The sequence below is a fragment of the Triturus cristatus genome, chromosome 7 (genome assembly GCF_964204655.1).
Source record: "Triturus cristatus chromosome 7, aTriCri1.1, whole genome shotgun sequence".
NCBI lineage: Eukaryota > Metazoa > Chordata > Amphibia > Caudata > Salamandridae > Triturus > Triturus cristatus.
The window spans coordinates 263,292,197-263,307,993 of NC_140590.1; the positions used below are offsets into that span (position 1 = coordinate 263,292,197).

Genomic DNA, 15,797 nt, shown 5'->3' on the forward strand with positions numbered 1-15,797 from the left:
GTGGTCAATTCTCCAAGCACATGCCAGTGCTTCCCTTTCAATAGTAGAATACATCTTCTCAATACTAGGGAAAGCTCTAGAAACTAATGTAATGGTAAATTCCCTTTTACCAGTACCTAACCTTTCAGAACTAGCTTCAACTTGTAGCATTTTTTTCTTCTTGTGGAAACATGGAAAGCATATGTGCTTCTAAATAGCTGATGCAAGTGTTTCAAATGCCAATTGTTGATAAGAACCCCAAATAAACTTAGAATGTTTCTTCACTAACAACCCAAGCAGGGCTGAAATAGTAGATAAATTCCCCACAAATCTTGGGTAGTACTCACATATTCATTAATTGAACTTTAGTAGGTCTTTGTTTTCTGGTGGCTTTACTTGTCCTCCCTGATACAATATGATAAATGCTGCGCAAGGCAGGTCTTCCAGCCTTTTGTAGTAGTTGCTTAAGTCTCGGGGTGCTGCTAGTGCTATGTGCTATGAAGCCCCTGACACTAGTGCTTTACTACACAGCAATGGCTGTGATATAATAAATAAGTGACTACAACAAATACTAGGAGTAGTAAATGCCTTGTCCAGCATTTACCAGAATGCACTGGGGAAGGACAAGTGTGTGTATATAGATATATCCAGGCACAACAAAATAATGCAAAAAATATAAACAATTGAATATGAAAAAATATATACATTAATGTAGACAATAAATAAAATATTAAACATTGAAAAATCAATAAACACATTTACAAAAAATACTATAAACATTCAAATACATTTACAAATAAAACCAAATATAAAATAAATAAAAAATGCTATAAAATCTATTTTACCAATATTGTGAAAACTGTTGGAGTCTAAGAATATTAAATATACTAATCTCACTCTAGTTTATGCAACAGTAGGGAAAGTGTTGGATTTCGGAAGGGTTAGATTTATTGTTCCTTTTCCAGTTATCACAATATTAGGGAAGTTTTGGATTTCAGAGGAATTACATTTACTATTCCTAGTCCAGTCAGTTCAGCAGTACAGAAAGCATAGGACTTCAGAGGGGTGAAATTTACTATTTCTAATCCAGTCTAAGCAACAGTAGGGAAAGCGTTGAACTGCAGAGGGGTGAAAATTATTATTCCCTCTTTAGCCTACTCAACAGTAAGGGAAGTGTTGGACTTTGGAGGGGTAGAAGTTTACTATTCCAACGCCAAACAGCACAACAGTAGAGAAAGCACTGGATTTCTGAGGGGTAAAATATACTATTGCCATTCCAATCAGCGCAACAGTGGGAAAATGTTGGACTTCGGAGGGGTAAAATTTACTATTCCCAACCCAATCCATGCAACAGTAGGGAAAGTGTTGAACCTCAGAGGAGTTAAATTTACTATTCTCACTTCAAAGAGGACAAAAGTAGAGCAAGCATTGGATTTTGGAATGATAAAATTTACTATTCCCAATTCAAACAGCGCAACAGTAAGGAAATTGTTGGAGAGGGGGAAAAATTACTAGTATCACTCCAGTCTGTGCAACAGTAGGGAAAACGTTGGATTTCGAAGGGGTGAAATTTACTGTTCCCACTCCAGTCAGAGCAACAGCAGAGAAAGTGCTGGACTTTGGAGGGGTAAAATGTACTATTCCCACCCCAGTCTCTGCAACAGAAGGGAAAGCATTGGATTTCATAGGGATGAAATTTACTATTCCCACTCCAAACAGCGCAATAGTTTGGAAAGTGTTGAATTGTGATATGGTTAATTTTACTATTATTATTGCAGTATAAAAAAATAGGGAAAATACTTCACTTCAAGCATATTACATAAATGAGTAACCCCATGAATGTAGGAAAATTATTAAACTCTTAATAAACAATATATGAACAAACATATATATATATATATATATTATCTACTGGCGGTCGCCAGTAGATAGTTATAGTTAGGACCGTGTTTCCATAGGAAATCCGCAACATTCTATTTGGAATAACTTTGGCGCCGATTGACGAATCCTCGCGAAATTTTCAAAATAGGTGGGGCGCTCCAATCCGCTCCTTCCCTGAAAGTCTCGGGGGGATTCATCAAGCGGGGGCTGAGAAAAAGGGGGGGTCCCAAAACGCGTTTTCCCCATGCATTTTTCCATAGGACCTTTAGTCCAAGCTACAGCCCGAACGGCTGAACAGAATTACTTGAAATTTGGCAGAGAGGTAGTCCTCAGTTCAGGGATGTGCTTTTTGCAGGTCTGGTGTAAATCTGTTCATTAGTTCCTGAGAAAATTGCAGTTAAAAGCATATATATATCTATAGGCGCGCACCGTGCGCGTACGGTAAGCATACCGTACGCGCACCGTGACGTGCGCGAGCGCAATTCTGATTGGTTGTTAGATGTCAGTAAACATTCGAATCGTTCGAAATCAGGAAGTGTCGGCCGCCATTTTGTCTCTCGCAGTCTGAGGCAATGAAAAACAAAGGGGGAAAACGTGAGAAGGGGGCAGGATGGACAGGTCCTGACCCCCTAGCCTTTGTCAGGGGTCACTGAAGGACACCCAAGGGTAAAAAAAAAAATATTTTAGTTTGCGAAAAATCGCGGGGTGCGCGGCACGAACAACGCATCGTGGGCGCTTGGTGCGCGAAGCGCACCAAGCGCCCACAGCGCGCGCACGGTGCGCGAAGTGCACCGTGCGCGTACGGTACGCGCACGGTGAAAAAACTTAAAAAAAACATAACTTAGCATTTAAAAAACCGAACAAATTCACTGAAAAAACCATAGGTTTCACACACGTTATAGTTAGGAATTAGCATTTAAAAAACCTTGCAAATTCACTTAAAAAACCATAGGTTTCACACATGTTATAGTTAGCTGGACATTTCACTCGTGAAAAACCATTGAAATTCCCCCGTTATAGTTGGTGCAGGCAACTATAACTCACGTGACCGCAATCCTCTGCTGATGACATCAGATATTACATCACTGATGACATATGTGTCTTTCTGAAAAAAAAATATTTGTAATATATGTATAGCTAAAAATTTATGGAAGAAGACATGGGTAAATAAGTGTCTAAATACAGTGATGTAATATCTGACGTCATCAGCAGAGGATTGCGGTCGCGTGAGTTATAGTTGCCTGCACTAACTATAACGGGGGAATTTCAATGGTTTTTCACGAGTGAAATGTCCAGCTAACTATAACATGTGTGAAACCTATGGTTTTTTAAGTGAATTTATATATATATATATATATATAAACACACAAGAGCCAGAAATGGAAAGAACAGTGTCCACCCTAGCAGTAAAAGATTCTGAAAGCTACGTGACCTTATTAAACCTCAATGTGGAAAATGAGGATGAGACTATCTCACTACAGGAAGCATGCACTCAGTTAGGAGCAGGCTTGAGTAAGAAGAAGCCAAAATCCAAATATTATCCTCAATTAGCTCCGGGAAATAAAGTGGATCTATTTCAGGAAGCGGTTGTACAGGATTTTCACAAAATGAAGACATTAAGATATAAAGATAATTTATCCAAACTTGAAAGGGAAGCGCTTAAATGTTTAGCGCAAGACAACCAAATTGAAATAAAAATCGCTGATAAAGGCGGGAACATAGTGATCTGGGATCGCAATGCATATGCAATGGAAGCACATCGCCAATTGAAGGATACTGTATATTATGAGAAACTGAAACACAATCCTACAGTTGAAATCAAAAGAAGTTTGGATCAAAAGATCTTGTCCTGGTCCCGGAAAAAACTACTGGATGAAGCCGAAGTGAAATACCTAACTGTCCAATTCCCAATAATAGCAACAATTTATTTCCTTCCAAAGCTGCACAAGGACTCCAAAAAACCACCTGGGAGACCAATCTTATCAACAAAAGGAACCCTGTTGGAACCTTTAGCCAATTATATAGACTTTTTCTTGGCACCATTTGTCCGCAATCTAAATTCTTATATTAAGGATACAACAAATCTTTTAATCAATCTACAAAACACCCACTGGCAAGACAGTTACCATCTAATTACTATGGCTGTCACAGCCCTTTACACGAACATTGAAAATGAAATGGGCTTAAAAGCATGTGAATACTTTTTGAAAGAGAGAAATATTCATTACAATGATCACAACATCATGTTATTGGAGATGATTTCAATATGCTTGACGCAAAATATCTTTGTTTTCGGGGAGGAGATCTATCGCCAGAACATGGGTACGGCGATGGGATTTTCCTTCAGCCCAAGTTATGCCTGCCTAGTAATGGGCTGGTGGGAGAAAGAAATAGCCTGGCACCCACAAAATGATAAACATGTCAACAAAATCGTCATGTGGAATCGTTTTATAGACGATTTACTAATTATTTGGGATGGGAGCAAAGCAGACTTTGCAGAATATTTTCAAATTCTAAATTCAAGTACGGCCAAACTGAAATTTACCTTTGAGATCAGCAAGGAGAAAATAACCTTTTTAGATACTGATATCTACATAAAAAATGGCCAAATTCAAACTACTGTACACCGGAAAATTACAGCAACAAATGCAACATTAGAAGCAACCAGCTTCCATCAACCTTCACTGATTGCAAGCATACCCTACGGGGAATTTTTGAGATTGCGCAGAATATGTACTGAGTATGATGAATGGATAAATCAGAGTCGTATGACAGCAAAACGATTCGAGTTGAGAAAATATGACAAAACACTGATAAAAAAATGTTGGAAACGAGCAGATGAAAAACCACGTGCAGACTGTTTGATACCTAAGCAAGAGCTGACATTGGGCAAGGAACCAATCAGAATGATTTCAGACTTCACAAATGATGCCCAACAAATCAGCAGTATATTAAGGAAAAATTGGAAAATCCTGCAAATGGATGAAACAGTAAAAGAAATTGTGGGTACCCATCCAATGATCACATATCGTAGAGCTCGGAACCTCAAAGATCGACTGGTGAACAGTCATTATCATGTGAGAAAGGACACCCATTGGCTAAAAACAACAGGTTTCATAAAATGTCAAAAATGTAAAGTGTGTGAAATTGCCAAACCAACCAAAGAAGTATGCCTAGCGAATGGTTCCAAATGGCAAATAAAGCAGCTCATTTCATGCAAAAGTGAATTCACCATTTACATCATCGAGTGCCCGTGTAAAATGAAATACATAGGCAGTACCACTTGTGAACTAAAAAAACGAATTTTGGAACACACACGAGCAGTGACAAACAAGGACGCATCTAATGCAGTGGCAAAACATATGAACCAATCACACACGAACAATTGGAAGCTCCTTAAATTTTATGGGATTGAAACCATACCATTGACAATCAGAGGTGGCAACAGAGAAAAAACATTACGGCAAAAGGAATCTCGTTTTATCATTAAATTCAGGACACTGACCCCACATGGATTGAACCAAAGTGAGGAATTATACAGCCACCTCTGAATTATGTGACACGAACTTTTGAACACAAGGAGAACAATTTTGGAATATTTTGGAAACCTGTGTGGAGGGGGTTTTTCTCGACAGCTTTGTACTTGGAGTATATGAAATGATACATGTTGATTAGTTAGTGTTCTCACTTCTCTTTTCCCTTACCTTACCTGTTTTTTAACTTGAATTCACAGAGGTACCCAGTTTAGCATGAACATTTAGAGGCATGTTCATTAAATTTAAGGTCACACCCCACTGGAGGGGTATCATTGATGAGAAATTACATTAGAACAATAGGTCAAACATTATGCCTAATTTATTGAATATTTACAAGTCAATTGGGCACCTCATATTTCTAATTATAATTGTTTATTTCTTCATAAATATGGACTGTGGCAATATGGGTTTGCGAAAATAACCGCAAACATTCGGTGAGGAATTATTATTGTTTGAATGTTATTAAAATAGTTGGATAAATGTTTAAACTTATGTTGAAGGGGATTGATGACTACAAGTCCCATAATGCTGAGTATAGTCACATGACAGGAAATGACTTGGAGGTTTTTTTCAAAGAATCAAACGTTATTTATTGTAAACGTGAACCATGCCACAGTGTCGTGAGCAAGGTCTTGTGGCAAGACCGAAACGCGTCGCTTTTGTTTATGGATTGATTGCATAAGAAATTGGGCTAAAATAAAAAGAATATTTCTTTCAATTGCGGAGTGCGACCCTGCTTCCTCTTTGTTCAAAGAGATTGTGGATATATATATATATATATATATATATATATATATATCAGCCAAAGTTTCTCCTACTGAAGTTCAAGCCCACAAGGAGGGGTGGCGCGGACCGGCGGAGAACACCGGAAACAAATGTCAACACGATCGGAGTCCCACACGCGCTCAAGGAGCAATTAAACAATACCAGGGAAATACGAGGTCAAATCGACAAAGTTGGGTTTATTCACTTCATAAACCGGCTGTAACGCGTTTCACCCGCGGACGGGCTTGGTCACACAGCTTGTCAAACAAAAATTGCCACAATACATAGTGTTCAATTACATAGTCATTGACATCAACATAGGACTTTCAACATTGTGAATGCTCTGATCGGCTCCGTTACATCAGGTGTCATTTTGTAATGTGTTTTGCGGATGCAAACTTGTGTAGTTATCTTATGTGAGCCTCGTGAATGGTATTTTGCAGGAGTGCATGAGTTTTTGTAGTGTTAGAATTTACATTGCGTGTGTTTAGGAGAATTGCGCTTCCGTTATATGTTAGTAACAAAAATTGTAAATACGTATAATTTGCAAAGTGTAATTCTCAAAACATCCTTTCAATCACAGTGATAAAGTAGCACTGATACACAACAGAAATTAGGCACCCATTACGCATAGCCTTTACTCCTAACGCGACACTGTGTGTTTAGTCTCTCTATCGTGTGGTGATTGTTTTGAATAAAACTTTATGTGACCGCGTAAGGCTGCAAACACACAAACAGAGCCCCCTACGCCTAATAGTGGCAATGAAACGGAGGATTTTACAACTGTATTAATAATAGAACAGTGTCAAACCTCGTAGATAATACAACTCACCTCTGTCAATTTTGTAGAGGAAATGATTATATTAAAGTGCTCATTGCCATGTACTGATCAAATAAAGTTGTATATAAAAGTACCTTGCCTAATAGTGGCAGCCAGATTCGATGGAAAATATAGTAGTATACTTACAAAGTATTGGGGGCTTCAAACATAGTCTCAAAGCTTATATAGAGCACTTCTCTTAAATTGGTTAATACACTAAGATCCTAAGTAGACGTTTATTGTCTCAGTAAGTGTTTCATAAGTGGCAAGTTGTGCTAACCCTATTTCATTGGACTTCCTATAACACACCCATAGTGAAAATCAATAAGAAAAGACTCATGAAGTGGGCAGAGAGGGAAGAGAAAACTTAACTACTCAAGTATCTATGGTACAATTGAAGTCATCTGACATAGTGCCTCTTTAATCCAGAATAATACCCATGGTTATTAAGGTAAACTAGGAAAGTCCTACTTCAAAAGATTGCTTGATAGTTGTCAAGATACCATTCTCTGGAGGATTAGTGAAGAAAAGGGTAGGGACCCCATTGACCCTTTGTGCCAGATTTAGTCCCTTCCTTTTCTCCTGCAAAGAAAAGAATAAAAGAGAATATTGTGAGAAGAAGGAAGAAAGGAAGCGCATCATTTCTCCCTTATTTAAGCATCCAATAGGAAATTCGATTAAATAATAAACATCTTTATCTGCATTGATATATTATTATCAGAGTTAGTTATCGTGAACAAACATAAAAATCTGTCAATAAGTTGATACAATAGAACTCATAAAAACTCATGAAAACCTCATAAAGACCTCGTAGAGAGCCTCAAAGGAGATTTGAGAAAATGAAAGGTTAACTAAGACAGACGGTTCTCAAACTCTGTCCTAAGATTAGCAATTACGCTTATAACAGGTTATTCAGACTGTAGATGAATCGACATTTCTTCATCCATATTATGCCCATTCGGGAACTTAGTGCACAACCCAATGATGTGTCTCGATTCCCTCTGTCTGAGTTTCAAAGTACGATTGCCTCCTCGTGTGTTCGATGGAATTTGTTCTATTCCATAATAGGACAGTTTCTTATAATCTGAAAAATGGAACCTTTCAAAGTGGCGTGCGATAGGATAGGTTTGTCCTTGTTTGTAATCGCCCTCATATGTTCCAAGATCCGTTTTTTCGTCATGTGTGTTGTGCTGCCCACGTATCTTAATTTACATGGGCATTCCAACACATACACGACGAATGTGCTGTTGCAAGTCAAAAACTGTTTTATGCTAACCATTGTGTTGGTGCTGGTGTTCCAGAATTCTTTGACCATGCGGCTATTGGCACATGCCTTACAGTGACCACAAGGAAAGAAGCCTTGTAGATTAATGTTACTCACATCATTACTGCTTTTCAGTTCACTATGTATCATCAAATCTCGGAGTGTGCGGCCTCTCCTATAGGTTATATTGGGTCTGTCTGGTAGACTAACTCCTATTATGGGGTCGTTTATCAGGATTTTCCAGTTCTGTGCCAGGATTTTCTTTATGGGCTCGGAGTTGCCATTGAATGTTAAAATCACACGTGTAGTCGGGGCATCCTCATCCTCAATCATGGGTTCTTTGGGTTTGTCCTCTAAAAGTGTGCTTCTCTCAATGTTAGATATTTTGTTCATAGCCCTTTTGAGTACCCATTGTGGATATCCCCTTTCTCTAAACCTTTTCATCATTGTTTTTTCTTCCTTCTGGTAATCATTCAGATTACTGCAATTTCTTTTCGCCCTTAGTAGTTCACCATACGGTATGCTCCATTTCAGATTGTCTGGATGACTACTCATGTCATGGAGCAAAGTGTTTCCTGCTGTACTCTTATGGTAAAGTATGGTCTGTAGCTTGTTGTTTGCTACTATTACCTTGGTGTCCAGGTAATTAACTTCCTCGTGGCTGATGGTACTTGTGAAAGTGAGATGGTTGTTGTTTATATTAAAGGTCTCAATGAAGAGATTTAATTTGTTTTCACCTCCCTGCCAAATGAAGAAGATATCATCGATATACCTTAACCAAAGTATAACCTTGGTCAAGGTATCTCGAAAATTGGGACTCGTGTGAATGTCTTCCTCCCATGCTCCCATGACGAGGTTGGCAAAACTGGGCGCGAAGCATGTACCCATCGCGGTTCCCAATGTTTGCTTATATATGTCATTGTTGAACATGAAAAAATTATTACATAAGCAAAACTGTATCATGTCAAGGATCATTGCAGTATGCTCAAGAAGGCTTATGTTCCTGCGTTTTAAGAATCTAGCACAAGCCTCTAGACCTTGTTGATGGTCGATGACGGTGTATAGGGAATTAACATCTAAGGTCACTAAGATGTAATCACTTTGCCACACAAATTTATCGATTTTACTCAAGAAGTCTTTAGTGTCTCTGACATAAGAGGGTAGCGTCTGAACAAAATCCCTCAGAAAATGGTCTACATATTGTGAGATGTTCTCCAGTACACAACCTCTAGAGGAAATGATCGGTCTCCCAGGTGGGTTTTCCCTGTTTTTGTGTATTTTTGGGAGTAAGTACAATACTGGAAGAATGGGGAAATCTTTTTTCAGAAAACAATATTCCTCCCACTCTATCAGGCCTTTATCTTTCCATTCTGACAACCTCTCCCAAATATTGGTAATGCTGTTATTGTACTCTGTCCGGTTAGTCTGTGTATATGTGGTGTCATCGCTAAGTTGACGCAAAGCTTCTGTAATATACATAGCTTTTGTCAAAATAACAATGTTGCCTCCTTTGTCATTGACATTGACATTTCGGCTGAAGATACAACCAGCCTTGATACAACAAGCCGACAAGTGAATCTTTTAGAGGAGTACCGTCACCTGCGCCGGAGCAGGCGGACAATGAAGGAGGCTCTGGCGACGAAGACATCAGGATGGAGGGGACGGGGACGAGGCAGCGGACGAGGAAGTGCAGAAATAGAAGGAAGAGAATTCAACAGCGATGGAAGAAGAGGCAGAGCAAGGGGTGGCATGGGAAACTACAGAACCCACTCCAGAAGGATGCGCTGATGGATATGGAAATGGTAAATAGAACCATCATTAATTTGTCCAATAGAATGATGACGGACCTGGAAAAAAGGACTTTATGCCTTGGTCTGTCCTTCTGTCCTTCTAGGCCCTTCAATTACACAGAGGCCAGGATAGACTTATTTAAGTTCATCAGGAATTTAAAATTAAAAAAATGGCATGCTCTCAAAAGATTGAGCAACAACACTAGGTTGAAATCTCCAACACACAGACGACAGAATGAGATTACAACTGGAGATATGGACACCCTGATCAACATGATAGAATTGGAACAAGAGGGAACAGGTGAAACCGGAGGGTTCACTAATAATTCCATCAACCTACGTGGTAGTGACAGTTGTTATACCAGCAACACCCAGATTTTGGATAATTTTGGGGTTATCACTGACGACAGTGGTCTTTCTGGTTTTAAACCCAAGTCCACTTTTCTCCCTTCTCTTCCACATGACAATATAGATACTTTTCACGATTGTGTCTCCAAAGCTTTGTGTACTTTCAGAACGAAGAAAAATAATTTCAAGTTTAATAATCTTTCTCATGACCAAAGGCAGGCCCTCCAGGACCTTGCCGATGACACTAGTGTGGTGGTACGTCCTGCAGACAAGGGTGGCAATATTGTCATTCTGAACAGAGACAAATATGTAGCCGAAGCACAAAAACAGTTGGGGGACTCCAAGAACTACATCTCTGTCTCCACAGAAACATACAACCAGAGTATCATTGATCTATGGGATAAGCTCATAGTATGGAAAGACAAGGGGATTTTGGAATGGGAGGAGTACAGATATCTGAAGAATGACCATCCGGTACTCCCTGTACTTTATCTTCTCCCCAAACTGCACAAAAACCCCATCGATCCCCCAGGGCGCCCCATTGTGTCATCCAGAGGGAGTGTGACTGAACACGTTTCCAAGTATGTGGACCACTTCCTGAGGGATTTTGTTATGACTTTACCCAGTTATGTAAAAGATACCAAGGATTTTCTTATGAAAATTCAAGACATACAATGGAATGAGGAGTCGTTCCTTGTCACCCTTGATGTCCAATCACTGTATACTATTATAGATCACAAACAGGGGTTGGATGCATGCGAACATTTCCTGAATAGAAGACCTCTCAGACTCAGGGAACACAGCAAGATGCTGTTGGAGATGATCGAGTTTTGTCTCTCCAACAACATTTTTCTGTTCGATGGGGCCTTGCACAGGCAAACGACAGGTACCGCGATGGGTTCATGCTTTGCCCCTAGTTTCGCGAATCTTTTTATGGGGTGCTGGGAGGAGACAACACTAGCGAAACCCGAGTATGCACATTACCTCGAACATGTAACCACATGGATGTGGTACATCGATGATCTTTTCATTATTTGGAAAGGTAGCAGAGATAAAGCTCTGGAATTCATCGAATGTCTCAATACCAACCCCAACAATATTGTTCTCACGGGGCATGTCAGCAACACAGGGGCAGAATATCTGGATGTCAAGATTGACATCATCGACAACCAGATACGCACCACACTTTTCCGAAAGGCCACTGCAGGCAACAGCATCCTCCACGCACTCAGTAGTCATCCTGAGACCCTGAAATGGAGCATTCCCTTTGGTGAGTTGATGAGAGCGAAGAGGAATTGCAACTCAGAGGAAGCGTATCTACTTGTCAGTCAGGAGATGTTTGAGCGTTTCAAAGACAGGGGATACCCTAAATGGGTACTCAACAGAGCCAAAGACAGGGCCAATGGTATCTCCAGGTTTTCCACGTTGTTGGACAAACCCACACAGGCCACGAAGGAGGATGAGGACACTACACGCATCATCATGACTTTCAATACCAACTCAGACAACATCAAACACATCTTAGTCAAGAACTGGAACATTCTGAAGAACGACAACATCATTGGTACTAGCATTCCCAACCGGCCCAGCATCACATAGAGGAAAGGGAGGAACATCAGGGATATGTTGGTGCACAGCGATGTGACCACATATCCCGAGAGGCATGCATATGGCCTTCAGGGATTTTTTCCCTGTGGTCACTGTAAGGCGTGCAAACAAAGCACGTTCATCAAAACGATCTCCTACAATGGTGTGGAGAAGAGAATAGAACAGTTTCTCACATGCAGTACCACGTTTGCCATCTATGTCATCGAATGCCCATGCAAAATGTGGTACATAGGCAGTACCACACTTCAGGCTAAGAAGCGGGTTCTTGAACACAGTAGGGCCATCACGCATGCAGATGAAAAATATCCTGTTGCACGACACTACAGAGATTATCATTTTTCAGATCCCACTTTACTTAGATTTTTCATTTTGGAACAAATCATGAGTAACCCGAGGGGAGGTGACAGGGTGTTGAGGCTGAGACAAAGGGAATCGAAATATATTGTAGATTTCCAGACCAAGGATCCTGGGGGTCTCAACCAGGACGAGGAATTGGCCATACATCTAAGAGAATAGTTGAGCAATAGCACCGCATCTGTTGCTTCGTGTTGAGTTGTTTCGTGATGTTACTATTGTTTATTAGACAGTCATTTACAGGTGTTCCTCTTTGATTCTCCATGATTTTCCGTTTCTTTTGTTCTGTTCTTTCTTCTTCTTCTTTTCTTTTCTTTTCTCTCTTATACTCTCTTTCCTTTTCTTTTTCTTTTTCTTTTTCTTGTCCTGCTTCTCTTCTCGAATTTCGTCATGCTAACGTCATCTCCGTTACTCTCTTCTTCCTTGTAAGAACATGTACTAGAATTTCAGATGCATCAACATGCAGGTGCATGTTTTTGAATGTAACCTTTAGGCATTTGATCATGTATTTGATCAATTTTAATAATCTGTATGTTTTGTTTATTTTATTTCAGGAGGAAAGGAAGGGGCCCCAACACCGGCACTCACCTTGCACGGGCATCCTACCCTTTTCCCCCTTTTTTCATCACTGTCATCACCACTAGTACTGCGAGTATGGGCGTTTGAGAACTTTGGACCACCACCTGTCTATCAACACGGTCAGCCCCACTTGGGGAACACATACTCTGTATCTGGATCTCTTTCTCTGCGAATATTTGCCATGCCTTTGCGAGGCTTCAATTTGATATAGGGGCACTTGCCCGTACATCCCTCATAGTCGTGATTATACCTGTGGTGAACAAGTGTGGCCAGGATTGCCCGGATTACTCCTCTGGGTTAGCTATATTCACATCTTTCTATTTATATGTAGGTCCCGACACACTGCACAATGATGTACACTGCTGTGCCTATTATTCGAATGTGCCGAACTGATGGGATCATCAAGTATTGGCATTTGACTAATGTATTATGTTGCAATTTGCTTTCGTTACATGTCTGCCATTTGCTGCTAATTGTGTCACACCTCTGTTATGTTTTGTTTACATTATTCACTGCATTGAAGTGAATTTTGAGACCAGTCTAAGATGTCTGCCATTGTTATCTGTCATGACGTGCAGTGGTCCCTTGTTTATGTTCATAGCCCATGTGTACTTATTCAGCCAATACACGAGCACCAATATTCACGTGATCAAGACTCTTGTAGTTGAAACGCGTTGTGAATAAACACCCCTTCACCGCAATTTTCGTGGATTCTTTGGTATTGAGAGCGCACGTTATTGGACATTTGTGGAATATATATATATATATATATATATATATATATATATGTGTGTGTGTATTAGAAAATTAATGCAATTAATCAATTTACATAATTATTATTCCATAAACAATTAATTATGACTGAATACATAATTGTTATTCAATTAATAATTAACTTCCCACCCTGTAGCCTTACAAACCTAGCATCCCACAACTAAAATAAAATGAATTTGAATAAATATTCCACAATATAAATATTTAAAGTGCAATTAAATAATTAAGTTACAAATAACACTTAATATTTAATTAAATAATACTTAACTTCCCATCCTATACCCTACAGACCTAGCATCCCTCAACTAAAATAAAATTGAATTAGTATTTCACAATATACATATTAAAAACTCGATTAAATAATTAATTTGCAAATAATAATAGCATCCCTCAACTAAAGTATAAGTAAAATAAATCAGTATTCCACACTTTACATAATTAAAAATAAAATAATTAACAATTAATAATAAATTGTCAATTCATTGTTACTTAATTAACTTCCCATCCCACACCCCTACAAACCTAGCAGCCCACAACTAAAATATAAGTAAAAAAAGTATTCCATAAATTACATAATTGAAAATAAATTACATAATTAATGAACAAATAATAGTTAATTGTTAATGAATTATTACTTAATTAACTTCCCACACTATACCCAACAGCCGACAAATAATACTTAATGAAAATAAAATCAATATCACGTAAATTACATAATAAATATCAGTCATATAATTAAATACAATTTATTAAATAATTCCTAATTACTTATTACCTAATTAACTTCACACCCAATCTCCCTACAAACCCACTACAACACTATAAATTACTGTTGAAAAAGAATAAAAAATTCTAAATCCCTTAAAATGACAAGCTATATTTTAAAAAGAATCAATTAGATCTATATAAACAATAGTAGAACATAAAATTAGTATATCAGCTAAAACACATTAAAATAATTAAGCAACAATGTTTTATTAGTGAAAACGATATTATAAACATCGATATTATTTACAATGGTATTACTTATCTAAACAAATGATATTCTTGTCAACGATATTTGTGTATCACAATATTTGTGTGTGACGATGTTTAATTTCTGTCTCATGATATTTTTAAAGTGACATTTTGTCCAAACACCAATAATAACACTGATTATGTGCAACACTTGGAAGAACTATAACATACCTATGTTGTATGAAGGAATGCATGACATTAGAATGCGTACCTTTACCATGTATGCCTTTACTACACAGTGTTTACATGCATGCCTTTACCACACATAGACATAGAGTAACATTGAAAGTGCCTCTATCGCGAACATGTTTATCACGCATAACTTTACCACGCATACTTTTACAAAGCATTTTTGCGTTTAATAGAATTTCTTTTTTTTTTAATAAAAAAATATATTGAAAGAAATTACCCCAATATATTTAACCCTAAAAAATTAGCTTAGCAATGTAGGGATTAAAATAACCACACAGATGTACTTGCGTAGCACAAGTACCAAAAATATTACAAGTGCGTCACACAACAGCATGCAAAAGAGCGCAAAGTAATCAAATGGTACAAAACTGTCTATAAAGCCACACAAAGGTCAAATTACGAAAACTTTATAAAACACACAAAATAAAACTGTACTTCTTTCCCCAAGCAAGATGGCAGACATACATATTGTAGAAGGTCAAAAACACATCAAGATTCACTTTTAATTTAAGCATTTGTTCATTCACATATATCTTAAGAATAAAGGAGCCTATTAGGATGGCGGGCGGACTTGAGTCCGCCTGCCATCCTTGCGGTGTTGGGACCGGCTGCCAGACAGGCAGGGCGGTCCCGCACTGAGAATTAGGATGCGACTGCCACCCTGGTGGTCGCATTCCTCATTTTAACATTGCGGCGGGTGCTGCTTACAGCAGCACTCGCCGCGATGTCAAAATCGCATGCCTGGCATTTCCCTGCACTACGTGGCAGGCACCATGTGGTGCCTGCCCCTTGGTGCAGGGAACTGTAGGGGGGTACCATGGGTACCCCCCAAGTGCACCCCACCGGGGCCCGCAACAGGCCCCCAAAGCCAATCCCCGCCATGGAAGGGC

At 38.9% G+C, this 15,797-nt stretch overlaps 1 protein-coding gene and 1 long non-coding RNA gene across 2 annotated transcripts in view; one reads left to right on the top strand and one right to left on the bottom strand.

Annotated features, from left to right (window-relative positions):
- Nucleotides 1–13,623, top strand: part of LOC146809366 (uncharacterized) — a 42,906-nt gene extending 29,283 nt beyond the window's left edge. The window contains exons 2-3 of the long non-coding RNA XR_014966409.1: nt 9,786–10,047; nt 12,900–13,623. This is a non-coding gene — a long non-coding RNA (uncharacterized LOC146809366). The remainder of the gene's footprint in view (nt 1–9,785; nt 10,048–12,899) is intronic.
- The window catches only part of LOC146809365 (DNA-directed RNA polymerases I, II, and III subunit RPABC5-like), a 142,895-nt gene that overhangs the window by 103,273 nt on the left and 23,825 nt on the right, over nt 1–15,797 (bottom strand). The window lies entirely within an intron of this gene.